The sequence below is a fragment of the Hylobates moloch genome, unplaced genomic scaffold (genome assembly GCF_009828535.3).
Source record: "Hylobates moloch isolate HMO894 unplaced genomic scaffold, HMol_V3 SCAFFOLD_3, whole genome shotgun sequence".
In the NCBI taxonomy this organism is placed as follows: domain Eukaryota; kingdom Metazoa; phylum Chordata; class Mammalia; order Primates; family Hylobatidae; genus Hylobates; species Hylobates moloch.
This window is the reverse complement of record NW_026652278.1, coordinates 99,847,983-99,866,374: the sequence shown is the minus strand read 5'-3', so window position 1 is coordinate 99,866,374 and position 18,392 is coordinate 99,847,983. Positions and strand designations below refer to the sequence as shown.

Genomic DNA, 18,392 nt, shown 5'->3' with positions numbered 1-18,392 from the left:
TCCTATATGAACCATTGTTTCCAGTGGAAGATTCCGTTATCAGCTCTTTATTTACACCATGCAATCGCCAGTCCAGCCCTGCCCCTACTGTCCGGGCAATCACTGTTCTGATATGTTCCTACCACAGATTGGTTTGGGCTATTGTAGAATGTCATGGAAATAGAAACGTGTAGTGTGTACTTTTTCAGTAATAACCTGCAGGTAACAAATACTCTATTTCTATCATTTTATCCAAGCAAAATGACATGAATGACTAAAAAAGCATATGGAGCACAAGACTGAAGAAGAACTAAGTGAAAGGACTCACACTTCCTGATTTCAAGTAAAGCTACAGCAATCAAGACATGTGGTATTGATGTAAGAATAGACACATCAATGAATGAAACAGAATACGTCTTCCAGAAATAAATTCACATAAATATAGTCAAGAGGTTTTTTGTGTGCTAAAATGTATATAACATTTACCATTTTAACCATTTTTAAGTGCACAGTTCAGAAGCATTAAGAATCAACAATGTTGTATAATCATCACCACTATCCAGTTCCAGAATTTTTCATTACCCCAAACAGAAGCTCTGTACCTATTATCAACAATAAATTTTCATTCCCCCGTTGCCCGCAGTCTCTGGCAACCACTATTGAACTTTCTGTTTCTATGAATTTGCTGCTTCTCAGTGCGTAATATGAGTGGAATAATACAATATGGGTCCTTTGTGCCTAGTTTATTTCACTCACTGTAATGTTTTCAAGGTTCATCCATGTTATAACATGGATCAGAATTTTATTTCTTTTCAAGCATGAATAATAGTCCACGGTATGTCTATACCACATTGTTTATCCATTCATCAGCTGATGGATATTTGGGGGTTGTTTCTATATTTTGGCTATTGTAAATGATGGTGTTATGAACATTGGTGTATAATGTCTATTTGAGCACTGCTTTGAATTGTTTGGGGTATACACTTAGGAGCGGAATTACTGGATCATATGTCAATCCTATGTTTAACTTTTTGAGGAACTGTGGAGCTGTCTTTCACAGGAGGTGCATCATTTTACATTCCCATCACAATGCATAAGAGCTTCAATTTCTCAAAATCTTTGCCAACATTTATTTTTCTTTTTAAAAATATATAATAGCCATACTAATGGTATAAAGTAATATTTCATTGTGCATTTGATTTGCATTTCCCTAATGATAACTGATGTTGAGCATCTTTTCATGTGCTTATTGACTATTTGTATATCTTCTTTTGAGATATGTCTAATCAAGTCCTTTGTCCATTTTTTAATTGGGCTCGGTTTTATTTTTCTGTTATTGTTGAGTTGCAGGAGTTCTTTATATATTCTGCATAAAAGTTCCTTATCATATATTGATTTTCAAAATCTCTCTCCTATTCTATGGGTTTTTTTTTTTTTTTGCATTCTCAACAGTGTCTTTTAATGTGTAAAATCTTTTAATTTTGATGAAGTCCAGTGTATCTATTTTTTCCTTTGTTGCCTGTGATTTTCTTGTCATTTTCAATAAATCATTGCCAGATCTAATGTTACGAAGCTTTTGCTCTGTGTTTTCTTCTAGGTGTTTTATAATTTCAATGTTTCTACTTAGGTTTCTGATCCATTTTGTGTCAATTATTATATGCAATATAAGATAAAGATCCAAGTTCATTGTTTTGCATGTGAATATGTGTTTTTCCCAGCACCAATTATGAAGAAAGTCAACTGATTTTTAATAAAGATACTGAAGAAATTCAATGCAGAAAGGGTAGTCTTTTCAAGATCAAGTCCTGGAACAGTTGCACATCCATATGCAATTCTGTAGGAAAATCTTAGTGTTACCCTATGCTGCTGTTCTCATGATAGTAAGTTCTCTTGAGATCTGATGGTTTTATAAGGGGCATTTCTCCCTTCTTCTTGGCACCTCTCCTTTATGCCATCATGTGAAGAAGGATGTGTTTGCTTTTTCTTCTGCCATGATTGTTAAGTTTCCTGAGGCTTCCCCAGCCCTGAGGAACTGCGAGTCAATTAAAACTCTTTCCTGGCCAGGCATGGTGGCTCATGCTTGTAATCCCAGCACTTTGGGAGGCCGAGGCTGGGCAGATCACTTGAGGCCAGGAGTTCAAGACCAGCCTGGCCAACATGGTGAGACCCAGTTTCTAGCAAAAAAAATAAATAAACAAACAAATAAATAAACTCTTTCCTTTATAAATTACCCAGTCTTGGGTATGTCTTTATTAGCAACATGAGAATGGACTAATAGAGAGGTTTTAGAGATAATATCAAAAGGGAAATCCATGAAAGAAAAATTGGTAAGGGGCCGGGCGCGGGGGCTCACGCCTGTAATCCCAACACTTTGGGAGGCTGAGTTGGGTGGATCACCTGAGGTCAGGAGTTCAAGACCAGCTGAGCCAACATGATGAAACCCTGTCTCTACTAAAAATACAAAAATTAGCTGGATGTGATGGTGCACACCTGTAATCCCAGCTACTCAGGAGGCTGAGGCAGGAGAATCACTTGAACTTGGGAGACAGAGGTTGCAGTGAGCCGAGATTGTACCACTGCACTCCAGCCTTTCCAACAGAGTAAGACTCCATCTCAAAAAAAAAAAAAAAAAAGAAAGAAAAATAGGTAAGTTGAACTTTTCAAAATTAAGATCATAATTCTATTTACAGTAGCATCCAAAAGAATAGAATACCTAGGAGTAAATGTAACCAAGGAGGTGAAAGACTTGTACACCTAAAACTACAAAACATTGAAAAAAAAAGAAGACCTAAATAGAAAGACATTATTCATCCATAGATTAAAAGACTTAATATTAAGATAACAATTTTAGCAGCATTAGTGATCTACAGATCAAATGTAATTCCTATAAAAATTCCAACAACCTTTTATTCAGAAATGGGACAGACAGTCCTCAAACTTCTATGGAATTGAAGAGGATCTCAAATAGCTACAACAATATCGAGAAAAGCAAAACAAAGTTGAAGGACTAAAACTTCTGAATTTTAACACTTACTTCAACTCTATGGTAATATAAAATTCTACACAGAAAACAATGGAATAAAATTGAGAGTCTAGAAATAAACCCAAATATCTATGGACAACTGACTTTCAACAAGTGTGCCAAGATCATTTAATGGGGAAAGAAAAGTATTTTCAACAAATGATGTTGGGACAACTGGACATCCACACACTAAAGAATAAATTTGGACTCCTACTTTACTTCATATACAAAAATTAACACAGAATAGATTAATTACATAAATATAACCACTAAAACAATAAAACTCTTAGAAGAAAACAGTAGATTTCTATATCTGACATCAAAAACAAGGTAATAAAAAAATTGATAAATTAGACTTTATCAAAATTAAAAACTATCGTGCATTAAATGACACTATCAAAAGAGTAAAAACACTGCCTACTGAATGAGAGAACATATCTGCAAATCTTGTATCTGATAATGGTGTCATACGTGGACTATATAAAGAACTCTCACAACTTAGCAACAGAAAGACAAACAATCCAATTTAAAAGTGGGTAAAGGGGGAGGGTGGAGCCAAGATGACCGAATAGAAACAGCTCCGGTCCACAGCTCCCAGCCTGAGCGGCACAGAAGACGGGTGATTTCTGCATTTCCGTTTGAGGTACCGGGTTCATCTCACTAGGGAGTGCCAAACAGTGGGTGCAGGACAGTTGGTGAAGCGCACTGTGCACGAGCCAAAGCAGGGCGAGGCATTGCCTCACTCAGGAAGCTCAAGGGGTCAGGGAGTTCCCTTTCCTAGTCAAAGAAAGGGGTAACAGACGGCACCTGGAAAATTGGGTCAGTCCCACCCTAATACTGCACTTTTCCAACAGGCTTGGAAAACGGCACACCAGGAGATTGTGTCCCACACCTGGCTCAGAGGATCCAATGCCCACGGAATCTCACTGATTGCTAGCACAGCAGACTGAGATCAAACTGCAAGGTGGCAGCAAGGCTGGGGGAGGGGCGCCCGCCATTGCCCAGGCTTGCTTAGGTAAACAAAACAGCCAGGAAGCTCAAACTGGGTGGAGCCCACCACAGCTCAAGGAGGCCTGCCTGCCTCTGTAGGCTCCACCTCTGGGGGCAGGCCACAGACAAACAAAAAGTCAGCAGTAACCTCTGCAGACTTAAATGTCCCTGTCTGACAGCTTTGAAGAGAGTAGTGGTTCTCCCAGCACGCAGCTAGAGATCTGAGAACGGACAGACTGCCTCCTAAAGTGGGTCCCTGACCCCCGAGCAGCCTAACTGGGAGGCACTCCCCAGTAGGGACAGACTGACACCTCACTCAGCCAGGTACTCCTCTGAGACAAAACTTCCAGAGGAACTATCAGACAGCTGAATTTGTGGTCTCACGAAAATCCACTGTTCTGCAGCCACCACTGCTGACACTCAGCCAAACAGGGTCTGGAGTGGACCTCTAGCAAACTCCAAGAGACCTGCAGCTGACGGTCCTGTCTGGTAGAAGGAAAACTAACAAACAGAAAGGACATCCACACCAAAAACCCATCTGTGCATCACCATCATCAAAGACCAAAAGTAGATAAAACCACAAAGATGGGGAAAAATCAGAGCAGAAAAACTGGAAACTCTAAAAAGCAGAGCACCTCTCCTCCTCCAAAGGAATGCAGTTCTTCACCAGCAACGGAACAAAGCTGGACAGAGAATGACTTTGACGAGTTGAGAGAAGAAGGCTTCAGATGATCAAACTACTCCGAGCTATGGGAGGAAATTCAAAACAATAGCAAAGAAGTTAAAAACTTGGAAAAAAATTAGATGAATGGATAACCAGAATAACCAATGGAGAGAAGGGCTTAAAGGAGCTGATGGAGCTGAAAGCCAAGTTTCGAGAACTACGCAAAGACTGCAGAAGCCTCAGGAGCCAATGTGATCAACTGGAAGAAAGGGTATCAGTGATGGAAGATGAAATGAATGAAATGAAGCGAGAAAGGAAGTTTAGAGAAAAAAGAATAAAAAGAAACGAACAAAGCCTCCAAGAAATTTGGGACTATGTGAAAAGACCAAACCTACATCTGATTGGTGTACCTGAAACCAATGGGGAGAATGGAACCAAGTTGGAAAACACTCTGCAAGATATTATCCAGGAGAACTTCCCCAATCTAGCAAGGCAGGCCAACATTCAGATTCAGGAAATACAGAGAAGGCCACAAAGATACTCCTCAAGAAGAGCAACTCCAAGACACATAATTGTCAGAGTCACCAATGTTGAAATGAAGGAAAAAATGTTAAGGGCAGCCAGAAAGAAAGGTCGGGTTACCCACAAAGGGAAGCCCATCAGACTAACAGCTGATCTCTCAGCAGAAATTCTACAAGCCAGAAGAGAGTGGGGGCCGATATTCAACATTCTTAAAGAAAAGAATTTTCAACCCAGAATTTCATATCCAGCCAAACTAAGCTTCATAAGTGAAGGAGAAATAAAATACTTTACAGACAAGCAAATGCTGAGTGATTTTGTCACCACCAGGCCTGCCCTAAAAGAGCTCCTGAAGGAAGCACTAAACATGGAAAGGAAAAACTGGTACCAGCCACTGCAAAAACATGCCAAATTGTAAAGACCATTGAGGCTAGGAAGAAACTGCATCAACTAACGAGCAAAATAACCAACTAACATCCTAATGACAGGATCAAATTCACACATAACAATATTAACTTTAAATGTAAATGGGCTAAATCCTCCAATTAAAAGACACAGACTGGCAAACTGGATAAGGAGTCAAGACCCATCAGTGTGCTGTATTCAGGAAACCCATCTCACGTGCAGAGACACACATAGACTCAAAATAAAGGGATGGAGGAAGAGCTATCAAGCAAATGGAGAACAAAAAAAGGCAGGGGTTGCAATCCTAGTCTCTGATAAAATAGACTTTAAGCCAACAAAGATCAAAAGAGACAAAGAAGGCCATTACATAATGGTAAAGGGATCAATTCAACAAGAAGAGCTAACTATCCTAAATATATATGCACCCAACACAGGAGCACCCAGATTCATAAAGCAAGTCCTGAGTGACCTACAAAGGGACTTAAACTCCCACACAATAATAATGGGAGATTTTAACACCCCACTGTCAACATTAGACGGATCAACAAGACAGAGAGTTAACAAGGATATCCAGGAATTGAACTCAGCTCTGCACAAAGTGGACCTAATAGACATCTACAGAACTCTCCACCCCAAATCAATAGAATATACATTTTTTTCAGCACCACACCACACCTATTCCAAAATTGACCACATAGTTGGAAGTAAAGCTCTCCTCAGCAAATGTAAAAGAACAGAAATTATAACAAACTGTCTCTCAGACCACAGTGCAATCAAACTAGAACTCAGGATTAAGAAACTCACTCAAAACCACTCAACTACATGGAAACTGAACAACCTGCTCTTGAATGACTACTGGGTACATAATGAAATGAAGGCAGAAATAAAGACGTTCTTTGAAACCAACGAGAACAAAGACACAACATACCAGAATCTCTGGGACACATTCAAAGCAGTGTGTAGAGGGAAATTTATAGCACTAAATGCCCACAAGAGAAAGCAGGAAAGATCCAAAATTGATACCCTAACATCACAATTAAAAGAACTAGAAAAGCAAGAGCAAACACATTCAAAAGCTAGCAGAAGGCTAGAAATAACCAAAATCAGAGCAGAACTGAAGGAAATAGAGACACAAAAAACCCTTCAAAAAATTAATGAATCCAGGAGCTGGTTTTTTGAAAAGATCAACAAAATTGATAGACTGCTAGCAAGACTAATAAAGAAGAAAAGAGAGAAGAATCAAATAGATGCAATAAAAAATGAAAAAGGGGATATCACCACCGATCCCACAGAAATACAATCTACCATCAGAGAATACTACAAACACCTCTACGCACATAAACTAGAAAATCTAGAGGAAATGGATAAATTCCTCGACAAATACACCCTCCCAAGACTAAGCCAGGAAGAAGTTGAATCTCTGAATAGACCAATAACAAGTTCTGAAATTGTGGCAATAATCAATAGCTTACCAACCAAAAAGAGTCCAGGACCTGATGGATTCACAGCCGAATTCTACCAGAGGTACAAGGAGGAACTGGTACCATTCCTTCTGAAACTATTCTAATCGATGGAAAAAGAAGGAATCCTCCCTGACACATTTTATGAGGCCAGCATTGTCCTGATACCAAAGCCTGGCAGAGACACAACCAAAAAAGAGAATTTCAGACTAATATCCTTGATGAACATTGATGCAAAAATCCTCAATAAAATACTGGCAAACCGAATCCAGCAGCACATCAAAAAGCTTATCCACCATAATCAAGTGGGCTTCATCCCTGGGATGCAAGGCTGGTTCAACATACGCAAATCAATAAATGTAATCCAGCATATAAACAGAACCAAAGACAAAAACCACATGATTATCTCAATAGATGCAGAAAAGGCCTTTGACAAAATTCAACAACATTTCATGCTCAAAACTCTCAATAAATTAGGTAGTGATGGGACGTATCTCAAAATATTAAGAGCTATCTATGACAAACCCACAGCCAATATCATACTGAATGGGCAAAAACTGGAAGCATTCCCTCTGAAAACTGGCACAAGACAGGGATGCCCTCTCTCACCACTCCTATTCAACATAGTGCTGGAAGTTCTGGCCAGAGCAATCAGGCAGGAGAAGGAAATAAAGGGTATTCAATTAGGAAAAGAGGAAGTCAAATTGTCCCTGTTTGCAGATGACATGATTGTATATCTAGAAAACCCCATTGTCTCAGCCCAAAATCTCCTTAAGCTGATTAGCAACTTCAGCAAAGTCTCAGGATACAAAATCAATGTACAAAAATCACAAGCATTCTTGTACACCAATCACAGACAACCAGAGAGCCAAATCATGAGTGAATTTCCATTCACAATTGCTTCAAAGAGAACAAAATACCTAGGAATCCAACTTACAAGGGATGTAAAGGACCTCTTCAAGGAGAACTACAAACCACTGCTCAATGAAATAAAAGAGGATACAAACAAATGGAAGAACATTCCATGCTCATGGGTTGGAAGAATCAATATCGTGAAAATGGCCGTACTGCCCAAGGTAATTTATAGATTCAATGCCATCCCCATCAAGCTACCAATGACTTTCTTCACAGAATTGGAAAAAACTACTTTAAAGTTCATATGGAACCAAAAAAAAGCCCGCATCACCAAGTCAATCCTAAGCCAAAAGAACAAAGCTGGAGGCATCACGCTACCTGACTTCAAACTATACTACAAGGCTACAGTAACCAAAACAGCATGGTACTGGTACCACAACAGAGACATAGATCAATGGAACAGAACAGAGCCCTCAGAAATAATGCCACATATCTACAACTATCTGATTTTGACAAGCCTGGCAAAAACAAGCAATGGGGAAAGGATTCCCTATTTAATAAATGGTGCTGGGAAAACTGGCTAGCCATATGTAGAACGCTGAAACTGGATCCCTTCTTTACACCTTATACAAAAATTAATTCAAGATGGATTAAAGACTTAAATATTAGACCTAAAACCATAAAAACCCTAGAAGAAAGCGTAGGCAATACCATTCAGGACATAGGTGTGGGCAAGTACTTCATGTCTAAAACACCAAAAGCAATGGCAACAAAAGCCAAAATTGACAAATGGGATCTAATTAAACTTAAGAGCTTCTGCACAGCAAAAGAAACTACTATCAGAGTGAACAGGCAACCTACAGAATGGGAGAAAATTTTTGCAACCTACTCATCTGACAAAGGGCTAATATCCAGAATCTACAATGAACTCAAACAAATTTACAAGAAAAAAACAAACAACCCCATCAAAAAGTGGGCAAAGGACATGAACAGACACTTCTCAAAAGAAGACATTTATGCAGCCAAAAAACACATGAAAAAATGCTCATCATCACTGGCCATCAGAGAAATGCAAACCAAAACCACAATGAGATACTATCACACTCCAGTTAGAATGGCCATCATTAAAAAGTCAGGAAACAACAGGTGCTGGAGAGGATGTGAAGAAATAGGAACACTTTTACACTGTTGGTGGGACTGTAAACTAGTTCAACCATTGTGGAAGTCAGTGTGGCGATTCCTCAGGGATCTAGAACTAGAAATACCATTTGACCCAGCCATCCCATTACTGGGTATATACCCAAAGGACTATAAATCATGCTGCTATAAAGACACATGCACACGTATGTTTATTGTGGCACTATTCACTATAGCAAAGACTTGGAACCAACCCAAATGTCCAACAATGATAGACTGGATTAAGAAAATGTGGCACATATACACCATGGAATACTATGCAGCCATAAAAAATGACGAGTTCGTGTCCTTTGTAGGGACATGGATGAAACTGGAAAACATCATTCTCAGTAAACTATTGCAAGGACAAAAAACCAAACACCACATGTTCTCACTCATAGATGGGAATTGAACAATGAGAACTCATGGACACAGGAAGGGGAACATCACACTCGGGACTGTTGGGGGTTGGGAGGAGGGGGAGGGACAGCATTAGGAGATATACCTAATGCTAAATGACGAGTTAATGGGTGCAGCACACCAACACGGCACATGGATACATATGTAACAAACCTGCACATTGTGCACATGTACCCTAAAACCTAAAGTATAATAATAAAAGAAAAAAGAAAAAAATAAAGAATTATGGGAGAACTATTTTTATAACAGCTGCAGACTGCCAAAAAAAAAAAAAAAGTGGGTAAAGGACTCGAATAAACATTTCTCAAAAGAAGATATGAAAATAGCCAACGACCACATAAAAATATGTTCAACATCACTGGTCATTAAGGTAATGTAAATCAAGATCACAAGATCCCACCTTACATGCATGAGGACAACAATGTTTAAGAAAAAAAAAAACTGAACATAACAAGTGTTGGTAAGGATATGGAGAAATAGAAACCCTCATACATTGGGAATCTAAGATGGTGCAGCTACTTTGAAAAACAGTTTGATAGATCCTCAAAAAGTGAAACATAAAATTACCATATGACACCACAATTTTACTCAAATTTATACCCAAGAGAAACGAAAATATAAATCATCACAGGAACTTGTACATGAATGTTTATAGCAGCATTAAGCATAGTAACCAAAAGATGGAGACAACCCAAATATCCATCAATGAATGAAGGGATAAACGAATTGTGGTATATACATGCAATGGCATATTACTCAGACATGAAAAGGAAATAAATATCAACATATGCTACAACTAGGATGAATCTCAAAAACAGTATGCTAAGTAAGAAGCTGTATACAAAAGGTCATAAATTGTATAATTTTTTATATGAAATATCCACAATAGGCAAATACATAGAGACAGAAAGTAGATTAATGGTTGCCAGGTGATAGAGAATAGAGTAAGTAATTACTTAAGAGGTTTGGGGTTTCTTCTTACATGAGAAGAAAGTTTCAAAACTAGAGCGAGATGGTGGCTGCACAACATTCTGAATGCACTAAATATCTATGAATTGTACACTTTAAAATGGTTAATTGCATGTTATATAAATTTCACCTCAACAAAATAAAGTCGCTCGCTTTGTGAAAAAAAAACTGTTGAGAATGAAAATACAAGACACAGGTGCAGACCAAAAATTGCAAAACAGATCTATGATAAATGATAAATGACTTGTTTTTAAAATAAACAAAGAATGCTTAAAACCCAATAGAAGAAAACAAATGACCCAATTAAAAATGGGACAACATCCAGAATGGCTGAGAACCTCCAGAAATCTGCTCTTCCACAAAAATAATTAGTACCCTGACCCCAAAAGTTGTCCAAATCAACATTTTCAGAACTCTAGAAATTGAATAAGACTTGCAAAAACTCTAGGAGCTTTTACTCAAGAAAACCAACTGAATCTTGGAAAGAAGAATGAACTTTGGGGCCATATGACATGCCCTAATCCCATCCTACTCTGTCCGGCTTCACAGTAGCCATGGAAAACAACAGCCTCACAACTACAGTGGTTGTGAATGACAGCCTAGTAGCCACTGGAAGGGACAGAAGAGATTTGGAGCTCCCAAAAATCCCTTCTTTAGAGATTATTATTACAGGCATACCACTTTTTATTGCACTTAACTCTATTGCATTTCCTCGATACTGCATTTTTTACAAATGTAAGATGTGTGGTAACCCTGCAATGAACAAGTCTATGGACATTACTTTCCAACAGTATGTGCTCAATCAGTGTCTCTATGTAACATTTGGTAATTATCATGATATTTCTAACTTTTTCATTATTATATCTGTTATGGTGATCTGTGATCGGTGATCTTTGATGTTAGTATTTTAATTGTTCTGGGGTGCGATGAACTGCACCCATATTAGATGGCAAGCTTAATCAATAAATGTTGTGTGTGTTCTGACTGCTGCACCAATAAGCCATTACTCCATCTCTTTCCCTCTCCATGGGCCTCCCTATTCCCTGGTATACCATAATATTGTAATGAGGCCAATTAATAATCCTACAATGGCCTCCAGATGTTCAAGTGAAAGGAAGAATCACATGTCTTTCACTTAAAATCAAAAGCTAGAAATGATTAACCTTAGTGAGGAAGACATATCAAAAGTTGAGACAGGCCCAAAGCTAGGCCCCTGTGCCAAACAGTCAAGTTGTGAATGCAAAGGGAAACTTACTGAAGGAAATTAAAAGTGCTACTCCAGTGAACATGTAAATGATAAGAAAGCAAAACAGCCTTATTACTGACATGGAGAAAGCTTGAGTGGTCTGGATAGAAGATCAACCAGCCACAACATTCACTTAAGCCAAAGCCCAACCCAGAGCAAGACCCTAATTCTCTTCAATTCTACAAAGCCTGAGAGAGTTGAGGAAGCTGCAGAAGAAGAGTTGGAAGCTAGCAGAAGTTGGTTCATGAAGTTTAAAAAAAGACGCCATGTCTATAACATAAAAGTGCAAGGTGAAGCAGCAAGTGCTGATGTAGAAGCTACAGCAAATTATCCAGAAGATCTAGCTAAGGTAATTAATGAAAGTGGCCACACTAAATAAAAGATTTTCAGTGTTGATGAAACAGCCTTCCATTGGAAGAAGATGCCATACCGGATTTTCATAGCTAGAGAAGAAAAGCCAATGCCTGGCTTCAAACTTCAAAGGACAGGCTGACTCTCATGTTAGGGGCTAATGCAGCTTGTAACTTTAAGTTGAAGCCAGTGCTCACTTACCATTCTGAAAATCCCAGGGCCCTCAAGAACTATGCTAAATCAACTGCCTGTGCTTTATAAATGAAAGAACAAAGCCTGGATGACAGCACATCTCTTTATGGCATGGTTTACTGAATATATTAGGCTCACTGTTGAGTCCTACTTCTCAGATGGAAAGGTTTCCTTCAAAATATTAGTGCTCATTGACAGTGCACTTGGTCATCCAACAGCTCTGATGGAGATGTACAAGGAGATTAATGTTGTTTTCATGCCTGCTAACACAGCATCCATTCTGCAGCCCATGGACCAAGGTAATTTCAACTTTCAGTCTTATTTAAGAAATACATTTCCTAAAGCTATAGCTGCCATAGAAAATGATTCCTCTGATTGATCTGGGCAAAATAAATTGAAAAGCTTCTGAAAAGGATTCACCATTCTAGATGCCATTAAGAACATTCATGATTCATTGTGGAAAGTCAAAATATCAACATTCACAGGAGTTTGGAAGAAGCCGGCTCCAACTTTATGGAAGACTTCAAAGGGCTTAGGACTTCAGTGTAGAAACTGTAGATGTGGTAGAAATAGGAAGAGAACTAGAATTAGAAGTGGAGTCTGAAGATGATACTGAATTGCTGCAATCTCAGGATAAAGCTTGAATGAGTAAGGGGTTGCTTCTCATGGATGAGCAAAGACTATGGTTCTTTTAAGGCAAAACAGTAGGAAAAAAAGGAAATTATTAAGATCAGAGTGTAAATAAATAAGACTGAGAATAGAAAAATAGAGAAAATCAACAAAGCCAAAATTTTTTTACTTGAAAGCATTGATAACATTCTCAAAAGTTTCACTAGACTGAATAAGAAAAAAAGAGAGAAAACTCAAATTACTAAACCAGGAATGAAAAGAGGACGTTACGACTGACATTACTGAAACAAAAAGAATTATAGGAGATTACTATGAACAATTGTACTTCAACATATTAATATGGGTGAAACAGACAGATTTCTACAAAGATAAAAACCACCCGAACTGACTCAGGAAGAATTACAACCTCTGAACAGATGTATAAAAAGCAAAGAGATTAGATTGTTAATAACAAAACTTCTTACCAAGAAAGTCCAGTCCCAGATAGCATCATTGATGAATTCCACCAAATATTTAAAGATGAATTAACATGAATCTTTTACAAACTTTTCGAAAAAATGTATACATATAAGCACATATAGGAGACAGGGAACATTTTCCCAACTCATTCTACAAGACCAGTATTATCCAAAGATACCACCTGCTTAATTATGAGAGTGACATCAGATATACTCAAATAGCAGAACAGTAAGCAAAATATCTGGCCATTAAGTGCTCCTCAAAACTGTCCAGGTCATTGAAAACAAAGAAAGTCCAGGAAACGGTCACAGTCCAGAGAAGTCGAAGGAAATATGATGACTAAATATAACCTGGTATCCTGGATGGGACCTTGGAACAGAAAAAGGACATTAGGTAAAAACTGGAAATCTGAGGCCAGGTGCAGTGGCTCACGCCTGTAATCCCAGCACTTTGGGAGGCCGAGGCGGGTGGATCATGAGGTCAGGAGATCGAGACCATCCTGGCTAACACGGTGAAACCTCGTCTTCACTAAACACACAAAAAATTAGCCGGGCGTTGTGGCGAGCGCCTGTAGTCCCAGCTGCTCGGGAGGCTGAGGCAGGAGAATGGCGTGAACCTGGGAGGTGGAGCTTGCAGTGAGCCGAAATTGTGCCACTGCACTCCAGCCTGGGCGACAGAGTGAGACTCTGTCTCAAAAAAAAAAAACAAAAAACAAAACAAAACAAAAAAAAAACCACACACACTGGAAATCTGAATAAGGTACAGACTTGAGATAATAATAATGTATCAATATTGGTTCTTTACTTGTGGCAAATGTTCCATAGTAATATAAGATGTTATTTATAAGGTATGGGGTACATGGGAACTGCGTAGTATCTTCATAATTTTTCTGTAAATCTAAAGTCTTTCTAAAATGAAAAGTTTTTTTCTTTTTAAAAGCATATGGAACATTGCAACCATATCCTTTAGTAATGTTGCAGATTAACTGATTTTCTACATAACTGACTTGATTGAAATGTGAAATTGCGGGGAAGCTCTACTCAAGATTCCATGGCTCAGCTGGAGATCATAAAAGATGAATTTAGAACGTGGAGCTAACTCTTCACAATTGAGACGCACTTGTTACCAAGAGATGAAAATGACTATGACATCATGTATGGAGTTGGTAAGATGGAGAGTTTATAAGAGAGCATCATCTCAAACCTTTCACTCTAGAAAAATGCTTGGACAAGACTGGACATGGCAGATCATGCCTGTAATTCCAGCACTATAGGAGGCTGAGGTGGGAGGATCACTTTAAGCCCAGGAGTTCAAGACAAGCCTGGGAGCCTGGGCAACATAGGAAGACCCTGTCTCTACAAAATAATAATAATAATAATAATAATAATAATAATAATAGCCAGTCTCGTTGGCGTGCACCTGTAGTCCTAGCTACTCAAAGAGGCTGAGGTGGGAGGACTGTTTGAGCCCAGGAGGTGGAGACTGCAGTGAACCATGATTGTGCCATTGAACTCTAGCCTGGATAAGACAGCAAAACCTTGAGAAAGAAAGAAAGAAAAAGAAAGAGAGAGAGGAAGGAAGGAAGGAAGGAAGGAAGGAAGGGGGGGAGGGAGGGAGGGAGGAAGGCAGGGAGGGAGGGAAAAAAGAAAAATACAAAAATATGTGGACATTTTTCACAAATCATGAACCTCATTTTGAGGAATAACAAATCTGTAAAAATGCAGTCATATGTGATGCTCCCTTTACCTCCCTGACAGTAATGTACATCCATTTCTAGAGTTGAAACTTTGCTGTTCAGTATAGTTGTAAGCACATGCAGTAGAAATTTCATTGCTCTGCCAGGAGAAAAGATCAAAGGCAGGAGAAAATTTTTCAAAGATGAGAGATTTTCAATATGTATGTATAAAAAGCATAAAAAGCCACTGGTTTGTGTAGTTTGTGTCTCTGTGAATTTCACTATTTTCACAGGTTATTTTCCAGCCTTTAATCCTCAAGCTAAATCCAGATGACATATTTCTCCTTAGGAATAACTTAAATTCTTCCTCTTTTCTATTTAAATGCTAATAACTTTAGCACTGTTAAAAAATGGAGTGATAACAGATTTAATTATTTTTTCACCATCATGATTAATAATTATTCAAAGTTTGTCTATTATGCAAGGCACCATATTAAGCATGAATGTCTAATTTCTTCACTCCCCTCCACCCATGCATATACAATGGGTTGATATTTTCTTATTTTATAGGTAGCCTTCAGCTTAGACTTTTTCTGTGTCTCAATTAATTCTGATGCAGAATTGAGACAATGGTGTTAAAGTCAGCTTGACAAAGAAGCAACGAAAACTCAAACATGTTGTTATTGATACGGATGAGCATGATATTGAATTATAAGCAGTGATATAATTTCAAATCACTCCTGGCACTTCAGATCTTATTGGATCTATATTCCATGAACATTTGCATTAGGATTTTTCAAAAAGATGTGGTGGTACTATAAGCCTATTTCAGAACTGTGAGTACATTCTTTCCATCTATATTTCATTAGTCTGAATAGCTAAATGCTAGTTAGGTGTCTGTAAGCAATCTATCAAAATCAGAAATTTGGTGACTTGCCTTCCTATTAATGTTTAAGCAAATACAACTTCTTTTTAACTGAGAGACCTTTATTCAGAGCCTAGAAATTTAAGATATATCTTCAAAGTAAAACTGTAATTGGCACAAATTATAATTGAATTTTAATATAAAATTGCCATTCCAACTCTGCTGAAGATCATGGATAAATATATGTTCTCTAATGAACAGTTGGTAGCAGAGTCACCAAAGATACATGATTTGGGGGAGCCTACCTGAATTATGATTATCTTTTTAGTTACATATTGATTTCTACAAAGAGTATAAAATGTCAATCATATCCTTCTATAGTAATATGCTAAGTACCCAAATCACTTTGGGTACTTATATGCCCTAGAGATATTTGTGGAAATTAGCTTGTCACAGGTACTAGGGAATTATCCCAAAGAAGTCAGAATTTTCTGGGTTATTATTATCAGTGACTGAGGTCCAGGGAAACCAATTTGCTTCCTGACACATTGTTTGATTTAGGGATTGAATGACTCACACCAAATTGGAGACCTAAAAGTAATGTGCATGCTTCATTCCAAAGATAAGCTAGGCTCTTAGTTCAAAGACAGCCTGTAGAAGTGGCTGGCAAATGAAGAAGACTATTAGTGAAGTTTAAATTGTGAAGTCTGAGTTGAGAGCTGTGATTAAGTATGGACCAGCCAGTCCCAATTAATCACTAAGTAAGCTAGTTTTCCCCTGTGTTTCCTTCACGCATGCTGACAGTAGCTATCTAATGAAGCTGTGGGAAGGATGTGAAGAGAAACCTAAACAATCAGCATTTCCGGTTGGAATACTTGGTCAGTACATGAAGGCTCCTCCCACCCCCTGCCCACCTTCACCCCCCGCTGCTGAATTGGAAAGATGACTAAAAATTTTATAGGTTTCAGAAGTGAAGGAAAGAATGAAACTACAACGGGCAGAAATAGTATAGGCAAAACAGACCCTCTAAAATTTCCCTTTTCATTTTACTTTAAGAAACTCTGATATTCTACTACTTTAGAAATGCATTCAGAAAAAAAAATTCATCCTCTTAAAAAAATTGACCTATTTCTGGGATGTTGAAGAGCTATTACTGTGAAAGTAATTAGTTGAGAATTAATGTGCACGGCTTCTAATGCCTAATGGAGATCAAAATGTGCCAAAGGAATGAGCACTTTGATAAGGAGCACTGTGGGAAATGATTTTGGAGTCTGGGTCCCTTTGGAAAAAGGATCAAGGACAGCATGGAGAAGGGTTCAGAAAACAAGGTGAGAAAGACCAATACCAAATACCAAATATTTTAATTTAGGCTTGTCCTGTATTCAAGAAAAAATGATGAAATATTCTTTGCAATATTCTTTGATATCAACTCAACCAATACTCTATAGAGGAAATAAATGGTTGTTCCCTTACCTGAGACCATAAACAGCAAACCTGGTGGAAAAACTGTGTTTGAGTTCCAAGCAACCACTTTGTATGTAAGCTTAAGCCCACATTTCATGAGTAATGTGAGGGCTGGGTTGCCCACCCATCTTTCACAGGAAACTCCTTAACCAAACAATTGTTTCTCCTGTTTTTATGTTTATTTTGTTCTCAGTGACTAATGATGCCAAAGAAAGTTAGTTATTCTGCATGATTGCCACTGTCTGAGCTGGCATTTTGTGATTACAGATGACCAGCTGACTCAAATAACAAGAGCCCATTTCTGTCATTCACTGACCCCGTTTCTGGGAAAGGAGAAAGAGGAGGCCAAGGGAAGAAGATGCCCTGTTCAGGTTTCAGAGGCAAAAGCTAAGGGAAATATTAGCAAACCCCGGGGGAGATTGCTTCTTTCCCAGGCCCAAAATTGGATGTTTCTGTAACTGAGAACGGCTCACAAATGGTCTATTCTTACGGAATTTTTGCTTCAGTTGTCAGTTTCAGATCACATTAGAGATCTTGATATTTGATTGTTTTCTCTCAAATGTACCGAGACTTCATTTAAATTTTCTTCTTTAAAATTATTTTTAGTTAATTAAATAAAGTCAAAGTTAATGGTAATAAGGAGAATAATCCATAAAACAGTTGATAATTTCATAAGGTTAAAAATAAAGAAATATTTTAGAATAATAGATTCTCTAGAATGATTCCCATATTTGTCTCCTAAAATAAGAAAAAGTGAGTTTGTCCCCTCAAACAAGATGATCACTTGCATAACATAAGACCATTAATTCTGTTAGAAAATAATGCTTATTGACTAGAATACTCTTTTTTTTTTTTTTTTTTTTGAGACAGAGCCTTGCTCTGTCACCCAGGCTGGCAGCTCACTGCAACCTCCACCTCCCAGGTTCAAGCAACTCTCCTGCCTCAGCCTCCTGAGTAGCTGGGATTACAGGCATGTATCACCATGTCCAGCTAATTTTTGTATTTTTAGTAGAGACGGGGTTTCACCACATTTGCCAGGCTGGTCTCAAAC

General features: G+C 38.2%; 1 long non-coding RNA gene across 1 annotated transcript in view; it reads left to right on the top strand.

The window, feature by feature from the left end:
* LOC116479713 (uncharacterized) overlaps positions 1 to 1,546 on the top strand; it is an 81,225-nt gene extending 79,679 nt beyond the window's left edge. Inside the window, exon 5 of the long non-coding RNA XR_009212598.1 lies at positions 237 to 1,546. This is a non-coding gene — a long non-coding RNA (uncharacterized LOC116479713). The remainder of the gene's footprint in view (positions 1 to 236) is intronic.
* The last annotated feature ends 16,846 nt before the right edge of the window (positions 1,547 to 18,392 follow it).